The sequence below is a fragment of the Ambystoma mexicanum genome, chromosome 2q, assembly GCF_040938575.1.
Source record: "Ambystoma mexicanum isolate Mex_15411 chromosome 2q, UKY_AmexF1_1, whole genome shotgun sequence".
Taxonomy (NCBI): domain Eukaryota; kingdom Metazoa; phylum Chordata; class Amphibia; order Caudata; family Ambystomatidae; genus Ambystoma; species Ambystoma mexicanum.
The window spans coordinates 448,929,575-448,942,304 of NC_090924.1; positions in this window are offsets into that span (position 1 = coordinate 448,929,575).

Genomic DNA, 12,730 nt, shown 5'->3' on the forward strand with positions numbered 1-12,730 from the left:
CCTCTCCTCCACAGCCAACTTCTCTCAAGAAGCCATTAAATGGATCACCTCCTTCCTCCAAGGCAGGACCATGCAGGTCTTCTCTGACCTAGCCACTGCATCACCCTCTATCATGCTATGTGGGGTGCCCCAAGGCTCCTGCCTCTCCCCCACCCTCTACAACATCTTCACCCGCCCCTCTTCCTCATCCTTGACGCCATGGGCATCTCTTACACCAACTACGCCGACGACACACAGATCCTTCTCACTCTGACAGGCGACTATGACACGGACTCTGCTACCCTCAACAACATCTACAACACAATTCAAATGTGGATGGCTATCAACGGCCTCTGCCTTAACTCCGACAAAACTGAGCTCCTACTCGTAGGCTCCCCTGACACCATCAAGAAACTTGACGCTCAGTTCAGCCATTTCACCATTGACTCAATCACGATCCCAGTACTTGACACGGTAAAAACACTAGGCGTCTACTTAGACTCCAATCTATCCATGACCAGACAAGTAAACGCCATTGCCTCCTCGGCCGCTTACCATGCAAAACTCCTTAACGCAATCAGACCTTATCTGTCAAAAGACACCTGCACTAACATAGCCAGGGCCATAACCGGCTCGCGACTTGATTACTGCAATATTCTTTTCCTTGGGACCTCCAACAAAAATCTTGAGAAGCTCCAAGTAATACAGAACAGTGCCCTACGCGCTGCACAAGGCATTGCCAAGAGAGAGCACATCACCGCTGCCAGAAAAGCTTCCCACTGGCTCCCCATAAAGGAGAGGATCCTATTCAAGGCTCTAAGCATCACCCACAAATGTGTCCATCTTGCCGCCCCAATGTACCTTTCGCAGAGGATCCACCTGGTCTCCTCCACAAGACCCACTAGATCCCCCTATGCCAGCATGCTCTCAGTACCCAGGGTAAAAAGGACCAGAGCAGGGGGCTCCAGTTTCCCGTACCTCGCTGCCGTACACTGGAACACCCTCCCTAGCTCCCTGCGCTCTGAACCTTCACTGACCGCCTTTCGGAAAACCCTGAAAACGACCCTGTTCATCTAACAATTACATGGCCTAGCCCTCATAATTGTATTGTATGATGTATTATGTGATATATCTGATCACAGGTCACTGCCTTACTGTAACCCAAGGCACAACCTGCTCACATTGTAACTAAGTCTTCCTTGCAAGTAACAGTGCCACAATGCCCCTGGGCTGCCTGCGTGCTATATAAATTTAATAAATAAATAAAATAGAATGAATCTGAACTTCTGGCATTGCTCTGGGGAACTCTCCAGACCATTGTGCTTGGACTGCCAAGCCATTACAAAAGGGGAAGACCATGTGTTATGTTGTGCATTTGTATAGCGCCTTATATACCATTGGTATGATCTCAAAGCCGAACTGGAGGCTTCGAGCCCTTTAAGATGAGGTAGCAATACCCTTGAGATGAATGGGGATGCAGAAGTTACTCAAACATTAATAATCGAAACGACTCAGGTAGTTGCAAAAGGATAACTGTTTTAATATCAATTATCTAAAACAGGGAGTACAACGGACATCAACGGACGTCTCAGCGAAAGATTTCTCAAAGCATTTTTTAAAAAAGCATTCTTTTATAGCAAAGAATGGTCATTGATGACGTAAACCTACGTATTACTAACATCATCCTACGTGGCAAACTACAAAAACCTATTGAAGAAAGGGATAGGACTGTAGGGAACATCTAAGTATACGATCCATACTCGTCTAAAAGAGTGAAGAAAAATGTATAGGTTTCTTAACATCAGGTGGGGCAACTAAGCCCTCCCCCTTAAACAGGTCACTATGAATGTCACTAAATATACGACGTTCCATTGGCTACACAAACTATAGGACCCTTAATCACGCGGCCCCCTACCATTGGTTGGCACTCCAACCTCAGTCAGTACTTTTCCACATACGTTAGCAGCACGCAGACTGGACTTCCAGGTGCTGGTGAGCTAGTCTTCAACCATAGCTTTCCACCAATTAGCATATTCATCTATCATCACCTCATTGGTCTCCTGTCAATTAAGGCTTTGAACTTATCCATTGGAATGTTCTTTTGCTCTGGAGAATTCAAGAGAGTGAAGGCACGCTCTTCCCTCATGCATAGGTGTGACCATCGTGTTCGTCCAACTTCATCCTTCCACGTGACTGAAGACCACAAAATCGAGCCCTAGTGTATTTAAAAAACTATTTTCTAATAGACCTCTGAAGTCTTCCTTCTTTTTGTCCATGCCTTCTGAACAAGAGCTTAATTCTTTAACAAGATTTGTATCCAATGTCTGCTCACCCCAGCCTGATATGGCCTCGGCTTCTTGGCTCATCCAGTCTCGGCCTTTTGAGTTTCACTCCTGTTAATTCACTTGTTTTTCAACTGCGACACACTGGAAAAGAGGCCTTCCTTCTTTAACCCAGCTCTGCTATGATACGTAGTGGAAACATCCATTCTTTACTCACTTCTATATATATGTACATGTTGGCGCATGCCGCAATCTATTCACTATAAAGCTAGCCTCAAGAATACTTTGTCTGCTTGCGTTTCTTTGCTAATTTACACGTGTGAGATGACTTGATATCTTCATCAGTTCTGTAGCATAAGTTTCTTCATCTTGATCTCAAGATGCCACTTATCTTCAATACTTTCTTGATGCCTGTGATGATGCCAGAGGAGGTTGAGACATATCAGAGCCAATTAACTACAAATCCCCTTGGGACTGTGCTAAGCAGGAAGAGTAAACAGATGATGTCATAAGTGAGGGGATGGCCATAGCTATTGGAAAGACATCGGAGAGCTCCAATGGGAGATAAAGAGATCTTCCAAGAAGGTGCATTACTTTAATGCTGGACATTTTGTTTTGTTTTGTTCTGTTTGTTTAGCCTGCAGGGAAGGGTGAGGAGGAAAAGGCTACCTCTGAAGAGGAAATCGTAGAATCCGCCACATGTGAGCCACGTAATACGGCCCCTGCTCGATCCTCATAGAAGGAGAAGTTATCGAGGAGCGGAGACGAGTCCCCACCTTTGCAGAGGAGGTGTCAGCTCGCCGAAGGCAGCTGAAGCCGTAAGAGAAGCTGTGAGGACGATCAGCTGTGAGGCCGCAGCGGCGGAGCGCTGATGCCCCCACCTTTGTGGAGGAGGAGTCAGCTCGACGACGGCAGCTGAAGCCGAAGGAACAGCTGTGAGAGCGCGTCGGGGCAGGGTTGAAGCCCCCACCTTTGCGGAGGAGGAGACGGATCGTTGGAGACAGGAGAAGCCGAATGAACAGCTGAGCAGCTGTAGCCGTGGCCCAGTCCAACCGTGTCGGAGAAGGAAAAGACGACTGAAGGACCAGGGAGCTAACGCTGAAGTGAGTAAACGAACCCCGTAGATCCTTCAATAGATGTGAAGTGCCAGTGCAACATCCTAGCGCAGAGCAGAGGGTCCATACTACGGCAGAACAGTTTGAAAGCAAATAAGGGAGAAGGCTAAACTTGGGCAGCAAGAGACTGCCCAATGCCCTACTGATACTAGGCCACAAGGGAAGCTACCGAACAGTATAGCAAAAGAAAGCCATTAGGTATGCCACGTTTGGGGAATGAAGGAGGAGAATAATTTGAAAGGCACAGAAGCGATGCACAAGAGGTTATGAGGACAATATCCACTCGTACAAGGTTTATTGTCAAGAGAAGTGGCAAAAGATCCAACGTAAAGACCGGCCCACGGAGGAAGTAGTCACAAGGGTCACGAATATTCTCCAACTGTTTGCAAGTTTGTTTGTTCCTATGTTACAAGAAAAAACCATTAAAGCAAAGTTCCAACTTCACACTTGGTCTATGGTGTAGTCTATTCCCACTCGCTATATGACAATGCCTTATAGAATATCTGCATCCTCTAGTCTCTGCATCTCTTCTATGTACGTCAGCTCGGCTCTGTATGACGATACCATTCTTCTTTGCCATTCATTGGTCCTGCTTCTTCCGGGATTTCATTCAAATGTCCATCATACTGTCTTGTATGCAGGTATGGTTTTCTCAATGGGAACCTTGCCTCCACGATTCTCCTTGGTGTCAGTATTTTCACTGGTACTGCACGTGTCTCACACTCTGGTTCCCAACACATAGGCAATACGTGCGACGTGGTTGAGGTGGGGGTACTTAGCTCCTACTCTACAAAGCGCTGTGAGCTCAGCGCCCTCAGGGACCATAGTCCATCCAGGTCAGTGGAGACAGTAGTGTAGTAAATAGGGCTTTGGTGCACTCAGTATGTGTGGAGCCAGACCGGTTTACGTAGTGTGTAGCTGCATTCTAATGGTAGGCATGGTGTGGTTGTTGTGTGAGTTCCGTAGAGTATGTGCAGCAAAGCCGTTGACATCAGAGACGGCATTCCGGCGGTGGTGGAGCTTGTGTGGGATTATGGGTGCAGCTTTGCTGATTTGTTCGTGGGGTATAGCTGCATTCTAAAGACTGTTGAGGTGTTCATGGTAGTGTGCAGGTATGCGTGCAGCTAGGCTGAAATTGATCGAGGGGTATAGCTGCATTCTATTGATTGATGGTGTAGAGGAGAGAGTGAGCAGATCAGTATGTGTGTGTCTGTGTGGATTGGTGGGAGACCCCTATTCCTGATTACCTTCCAGTGCCCGCTGTTCTGACCGTATCTATTCTAGAGGCTCAGAGCATTGTCCGAGAGAAATTATCTGTCTAGTGTGGAGTTTGTTCTGATTCTCATGCAAATCAGGCTTGGTCCCACCCCAAACGGGTCAGTCCAGCCCAAAGTACTTGGACACATCCCTTATGCATGAGACCACAAGCATAGTCAGACAGGTTTTTGCCTCATTGGGCCTCATCAGTGAGTGGCATTGCTCTGGGCAACCCTCCAGACCATCGTTTTTTGCCTGCCAAGCCATAGGTAACCACACTGCACTTCACTGATGAGGCCCAATAAGGCAAAACATGTCTGTGGTTGCTTGTGTATCAGTGCAGAGGAGACCTGGCCTAGCAGTTAGGGCTGGACTGTTTCTATTTGTGGCAGTACCTGACTGATTTGCATATGGCTGTACCCCTTTTGCAATGGCACAGACAGGCTAAAATCGATGGTGTGGAAGGCTGCCAAGAGCAGTGCCAGTTGTTCAAATGTATTCAAAACATTGCAGCCATCACTTTTTTTGGATCAACCAAGTTCTTAGTGACTGACAAAAAGCGTGTTCAAAGCTAGCGTCGGATCTGACACGGGTGTCCAGAAAGTAGTGCTTGCAGAATGCAGATGTTGTAGACCGCATTGCCGCCTTGCTAATGTCATCCAAAGGAACACTGACTTGAAGAGCTGCCGCAGTGGCTTTAGCTCTCATTCCATGAGCATGCATTCCCCGTGGAGGAGCACACTTCTGCATTACACAACACTGATTGATGCTGGAAACCAGCCATCTGGTTTAAGTGGCTTTTAGGGCCTGAGTGCCAGGATGCTGACTTCCAAAAGTGACAAATAGAGTATATGATTTTCTGAGCTGTTTGGTCCTAAGAACGTAGAACTTGAGAGCCCTCTATACATCAAGTGAATGCAGAACAGCATCTGGTTCAGATAGACAATTCAGAAAAAACTCAGCAAACCAAACTTCTATTTGATATGGAATAACCTGGGAGAAAGGCCAGGTGGGTCCTTAGAACCACCTTGTCTTTATGAACAATATAAGGCCCATAAACTGAGAGGGCCTGAATCTCGCTGACCCTCTGGGCAGATGTGAGAGCCACCAATTGCTCCACCTCCCAGGTGAGGTACTTTTAACACCTTTGAGGCCAATCTCTCAAAAGACTTGTGTGCCAGGGTCACAAACACTATGTTTATATTCCAGTCAGGATGCAGGCGGGGTGTTAAAGCTTTTTTCACACCTCCAAATAAAAATAAATAAAAACAAAATAAAACATTCTGGCGTACAACTGAGTTTGATGTGGTAAAAGACAGATCCTGAGTGTTATGGTTAAGCACCGTTTGCGGATAAGTAGGAATGGCAGAACTCCACTAAGATACCAGAGGAGGCCAAAAGGAACGCAAAAGAGAGAATTACATTCACTGGGCAATCAATTGGGTTGATATGCTTATCTAAAGCCCAATAACAAAATTTGGCCCACTTACTAGGATCAAGTAGATGCCTTTCTGACAGCCTGGATGATATTCATGGCTGAGGATAAACTAAGATGCTGGAAGGTCAGTTGCTCAGAAACCATACAGCTAAGATGAACAATCAAGGGTAAGGATGGAGAACCCTATCCTGCTGTTGCTGAAGTAGATTGTGCACTAATGGAAGGGGAACTGGACCTTCTGCCCGCGCTTCCATCAGGTCGGAGTATCAGAAGGGAGCTGACCACTGGTGAGCAAGTGGAATCAGAGTTAAGATCATGCCGCTGGAGAACCTCACCAGGGCCCTGGGGATTTGGTGAATTGGCAAACAGGCATACAGAGACAGGGAGCCCCACTGTATCACCAGAGCTTCTCCCAAGGCTATTTCGGCAAAGAGGAACACTTTTTCTTGGTGGCAGTTGTAAAGTTGTTCACCTGTGGGTGACCCTATCGTGAGAAGATAATCCCCAAGACCGAGTGCTTGAGGTCCCACTGGTGGGCCGCAGAAGTCTGCTCAGAAAGTCTGCTTCTGTGTTGGGTATTCCAGAGAGATGAACCACCTTCAGGGACATTTGTTGTTCAATAGCCCACACTCATAACAGCACCACCAGGTGACACAAGGGGGGCGGGGATCATGTTCATCTCTGCTTGTTCAGGTAAAACATGGATGAGGAGCTGTCTGTCTGTATGAGGATCCTACCCTCTCCGAGAGCACCGGAAAGAAGGCCCTTATGAAGACCAGTGCTTAACAGGTCGAAACACGTGTTGGCAACGGTTGAACAAGAATAATGATTCATAACAGCTGAATAAGAATATTAATAGTATATTAAAGGTTAACTTCAAAACTAATTAGGGTTCTTTCTTATAATTTTTGGGTGTATGGTGCACTGGGCAGATACGGTTCAGTTTTGATAGCTAGAAGTGCCCTCAAAGATCTTTGTCTGGCCTCTCTGGCATAGGATGGCTGCTATGAAGACTTACGTCCAGGCTTGGAAAGGTCTGCCAGAAATGTGTCTGTTTGGGTCAAGGATTTCCTTTTATTAATCTCCTCGTCCGCAGATGGGTAAAACAAGTACAGGCAGTCAAAAGGTATTTCCAATATCCTATCCTGTGTGAATTCCGCAGTCTGGATCCAGGTTACCATGCACCCGGTGGTGCTCAATGACATTGTTCTGTTGGATGAATCTCTGTGATAGAGCGAGGTGTCCATAGGTCCTGAGTGATGAGCTTGGCCTCGTCAAGACTAGCCTTAAAGGCTTACTGCCTCTTGGGTGGGAGGTATGCTTGGAAGTCACTGATCTCCCTCCAGGCCTTTTAATTAGCAGCCACTAAAAAGGCGTCAGTAATGGCCTGCCTGTAATGGAATCAAGCATTAGGCTGCACATATGACCGTAAGACTCAATCAACTTGTTTTTTATGAGGACAGCCGTTCATGAAGATGAGGTGCTGGCTGTGGATGGTTTGGCATAAAGCGAGGCTGAAGTCACCACTGCAGAATGATGCTGAGGGCACGAGGTGAAGTACAGCTTTTCAGTCAGGAAAGGGCATTTAGCACACTTCCAGCCTCCTGTTAGTGGGCTGCCCTGAATGTGGTTCTACCATCTTGCATGCCTCTGCCAAGACCAAGCATCCTGTCATGGAAGACCTTGCACAATGTGGAAGTTATTCCTCCAACTTGCTTGAAGAATCCTTATCCAGTGTGTCAGACAGATACTGAGGAGCAGACACATCCAGATATTTGATGGGGTCCACCATGGCAGGAGTGAAAGGCTGCTGAGTCGGTGGAGTCATAGAAGGTAGCATCAACTGCACTGGCGCTGGCTGTAGGGACACAGGTAGTGGGACCCGAAGAAGGCTGGAACCAGTTGGAGGCATGGCCAGAGGAGGTATGGCTGGTGCTGGCATTTCTAGTGGGGTTATAGGAAGGGAGTGTCTGAGGCATCATTTCCTGAATAGTCAGACATAGACTTTGACCTCACCAATGTTTGTAATCTTTCGAAGAAACAATCCTCTGGATTCGTTTGAGATTGAGTATAAAAGGATGCTGTGTTATGTGTCCACGTGGCGGTCAGTGACATTGAGGGAGACTTGGGGGTCCATGAAGCCATACCCAGGATCCAGTACAGGTGTCTATACTGCGGGTTCAATGATATAGATGTAGACAAGCATGTAGGGTAGGCAGAGCATCAATCACTGCAGTGCCAGCCAGAGCGAGGGAGGAAAGCCCTGCGAGGTACCTTTGGAGGCAGGGTGCTGGTGACTCTCGGACTCTGAAGGAAGAGCTTGCTTGGAACTCATCTGGGGATGTACTGGTCAGGGATCCCAAGCTTTTGTTGTGGGAATTCGGATAGGTTAAGGGCTTTGTCATGGGAATTTGGCCAGAGGGTTTGCTGGACATGCCAGTGTGCCCTTTGTGTGCAATTTTCCTCTATTTTGCTTGAACCACATCCTTTAATATCAGAGGCATGAAGGCATTTGCCTACCAACGTGGAGCTCCTTGAAGTAGCGTTGCTATACCTTCTGACGGATCCCAGTGACAGGGATAAAGGCAGTCCCAGGTGTGGACCCGGGAGGCACTGAAGTACCCTTAGCATCAACGTTGCAGGTAACCCCTATGTAACAAGTTCTGGTGCTAGGCTATGCAGAACCTTTGACGGCCTTGTTGCCAACCCAGTGGGCTTTGGACGATCCATAGGACCCCTGCCATGCTCGAGAGTCCCAGGAAAGGATATGCTGCGCTGGGGTGCCAGGGAAAACTGCATACTCACCTCAAACAAGTGTGAAGACCTCCAGTGTTGATTCTGAAAAATTCCTTCCTTCGCAGGAAACAGTGCAGACCCGCCAAATAGGACCCTCCACTGACTGAGCTTACAATGGAGGGCATGCGACCCTAGAGTAGTGCAAGTCGCGCAGGTGTCCTAGGTGTGGTAGGGACCCAAGCACCTCAGACAGAGGCTAAGCGTGTCCGAGGCTAGGAAATTCCTCATGCAGGAAGCGCAGGGCCTAAACTCAATTATCACCAGCCTAAACTGGTCATATGATTGCGAGGGGTCGGGAATCAGCTTCTGACTCGGAAAAAGAAAAATGTGTTGCAGAAGCTAACTACGACTGAATAAATGCACCACAGCAATGCAAGGAGTCCAGTCCCATCAAGCAATAAAAAGGACGGATGGGCGAGGCCAGGGGGGGAGTCAGCATGCACAGGTTCACCAAGGCACACTCCTGGTGTTGTGTCCAGGGGAGCCACTGTGGTGGAGTGCGGGCCCTCCCCTGATCTGAGCCCCTGCGCGCAGATGGGTCGCGCAAAAACGAACACTGGAGACGTCCGCCTGTTCCGGCGCTCCGGCGCGAACTGCCCCGGGCGCCGCCTTTATTAACTGGCGCGCATGCGCCGGCTCGCGGGCCGCGCATGCGCGCTTCGTGTACCACGTACACAACATCCCTCCTTTTCCCCCTCAAACAACAAATACATTAAACATGGGGAGCCAACATGGCTCGAAACATTTTATACTTAACAGACTTGGTTACTCAGGCTGCCGAGTCCATAATGAAGTCTTGGAACCTTTGTGGAGGGCGGCGCCCTTCCCTGCGGGGGTATCTGGGCGAGCTCCTTTCGAGGTTCTCTGGCCTCCCAGGATCTTCGGGCGGTTCACCGTTTTCCGGCGGCGCCTCTGCCGCCAGCCTTTGGCCGGGGTCAGGTTCTTCTTCTGAGGCTATTGGTCCTATGCGTTTGAAGAAGGACACATTTCTGGTCACTGTCCCACGTGCGTTCGCCGCCGTGATCATGGATCCTTTGACTTGAGTTACTCCCATCGGTTGGGTTTCATAAGTCATTGAGAGTTTCCCTTCCGGTTTCCTGTTCCGGACAAGGACGGTGTCTCCTACTGCTATCTCTTTCTCCGGCAGCCTCCGCCTGGTTGTCTCACTCTCGTTTCTCGCGGCTCTGTCTGCTGCCACCTGTGCGTCATCGATCACTCCTGGGCGTCGTTCTCCCGCTTCCGGTATCAACCCTCTGGGTATTCGCTTGAACAGTGCCTCGGCGGGCGCGATTCCGGTGGACCGATGTGGGGTGGACCGGTACTCACGGAGAAAGTCGATTAAGTTGTGGCGCAGGTCTTCCCCACCATTGACAGAGATGGGAAAAATTTTGTTAAGCGTCCGCATGAAACGCTCAACCGCTCCATTGGCCCTCGGCCACAGCGGGGTCACCTTTCGGTGCTTGATGCCTCGTTCTGCGCAGTATCTGGCAAAACGCTGCCCTTGGAACGGCGCTCCATTGTCTGAGCAGATCTCAAGTGGGAAGCCATGGGTGGCGAAGATCTTGTCCATGGCCAGGATGGTGTGATCGCTGGCGGTGGATTCCACAAGTTCTACCTCCGGGTACCTCGACCACTGGTCTGTTACTACCAAGAAGTATAGGCCTCTACCGGTCGAGCCGAAGTCTGCGTGTACTGTACCCCACGGCACGTCGCTCCGTTCCATGGCTCGAATGGGCGGGCCCTTTTCCGCCGGACTCGCGGCTTGGCAGGGGATGCAGGTCCTCACGAATTCGGTCACCCTGTGTTCCAGGTCGGGGAACCAGACTTTCAGCCTAAGGCGCGCCTTCTTCTTAGCCATGCCTTGATGCCCTGTATGGGCTAACTGGAGGACTCTCATGACCAGGGACCTGGGGATCACGATCTGGTCTCCACGCAGAAGCAGGCCGTCCGTGGACACTGAGAGTTCGTGTCGAGCCTTCCACAGCAGTTGTAGGTCTCTCTGCACCTCTGGGTTTCTTCTGGCATTGTTTAGGAGGACGTCCCGCCATTCCCCCGTGGCTACCGCTCTTTTCACTCGTAGGAATGCCTCGTCAGAGTTCGAGTCATCCGCAATGTCCACTCTTGACAGGGCCACTGGCAGGGCTGATTCGACGACGAGATACACTGCGTCACCAGCATCAGACACCTCTACCGGATTTTGGGCGTTCTTCGTGCCTGGGTGGCGGGACAGGTAGTCTGCGGGGTTATGAGTGCCCGGGCGGTACACCAACTTGACGCCGTATTCGATGAGGGACAACATCCATCTCTCGATAGGGGGAGGCGGCTTGGAAGATGTGCCAGACAGGATGGGAATCCGGGGTTTATGATCCGTGACCACGACAACAGGTTTGCCGAGGATGTATATCCTGAAGTGTTTGCACCCCCATAGGATGGCAAGGGCCTCTCTCTCAATTTGTGAATATCGCCTTTCCGTGTCGGTGAGGGCCTTGCTGGCGTACGCTATGGGTCTCATGGCCCCTAGTTCGTCGGCCTGCATGAGGACTGCTCCTAGTCCTACAGGGCTGGCGTCGACTACAATCTCTGATTCCCGGCTGGGGTGGAAATAGGCCATTGTCTCCTGCTCTGACAGGGCCTCTTTGATGGCATTGAAGGATCTTTGTTCAGTCACTGTCCACTGCCAAGGCACGTCATTCCTGGTAAGTGCTCTCAGTGGTTCTGATAGGGAGGCCAGGTCTTTGATGAATCGGTCGCAGTAGTTGACCATCCCTAAGAAGCTCCGAACTTCTGCTGGAGATGCGGGTGGAGGCGCGTCTCTTATGTCTTTTACTTTTCCAGGGTCTGGGGATATGCCACCCGCATGAAAAGTGAACCCGAAGAATTCCAGCCGGTCCTTAAGGAATTCGCACTTTTCTTGGTGCAGGGTTAGGCCCACCGCCTGGAGCCTCTCAAACGTGCGCTCTAGCCTTTTAAGGTGTTCGCTTTCCGACTTGGCGAAGACTAAGATGTCGTCGGACATGTTAATGACACCCTTCAGACCGGACAATGCTCCTCTTATGGCGTTCTGGAAGACCTCAGCCGCGGATGAGATCCCAAAGTTAAGTCTCTTGTACTGGTACAACCCCTCGTGCGTCGTGAACATCGTAATGTACCTCGACTCGGGGTGCAGTTCCAGTTGATGGTAGCCGGATCTGAGGTCCAGTTTGGAGAAGACTTTGGCGCCTTGGAGTTCACCGACGATATCATCTAGGGTGGGTGTGAGGTGGCGCTCCCTTTTGATGGCGGCATTTGGGAGCCTCATGTCCACGCAGATGCGTACAGCCCCCGGTTGTTTCGGCTTTGGGGCTACTACGATGGGCGAAACCCAAGGGGTGGGGCCTTCCACCCGTTCGATGATGTCTCGGTCAATCAACTGTTGCAGCTCCTCCTCCACTTGGGCCCTCAGGTGAAAGGGAATTTGGCGGTGTTTGAGGGCTGTCGGCCTTACAGACTTGTCGATGTGCAGGCAGATGGGGTCTGCGTTCAGTTTGCCGATGCCCTTGAAGAGACTCTCGAATTTGTGTAGCATGCCTTTCAGATCGGCGTGGTATACCCCAAATGTGAAATGGACAATGTCGAGCGCTTCTGACGCTGCACAGCTCAGCAAGGAATGTGGGCTGACGTCGGTGACGAAGAATCTTGCTTTGATGGAGTTTTGTCCATGAGAGACTGGGGCGACAAACGCACCCTGGATGGGTAAGGGAGTTTCTCCACCGAATGCATATATTCTTGCTGTGGATGTTGACAGTTCCGGTGGGCCTGGTAGGGCTACATAATGTTCGGTGGCTAGCACGCAGACTGAAGCTCCGGTGTCGATAAGAATGGGG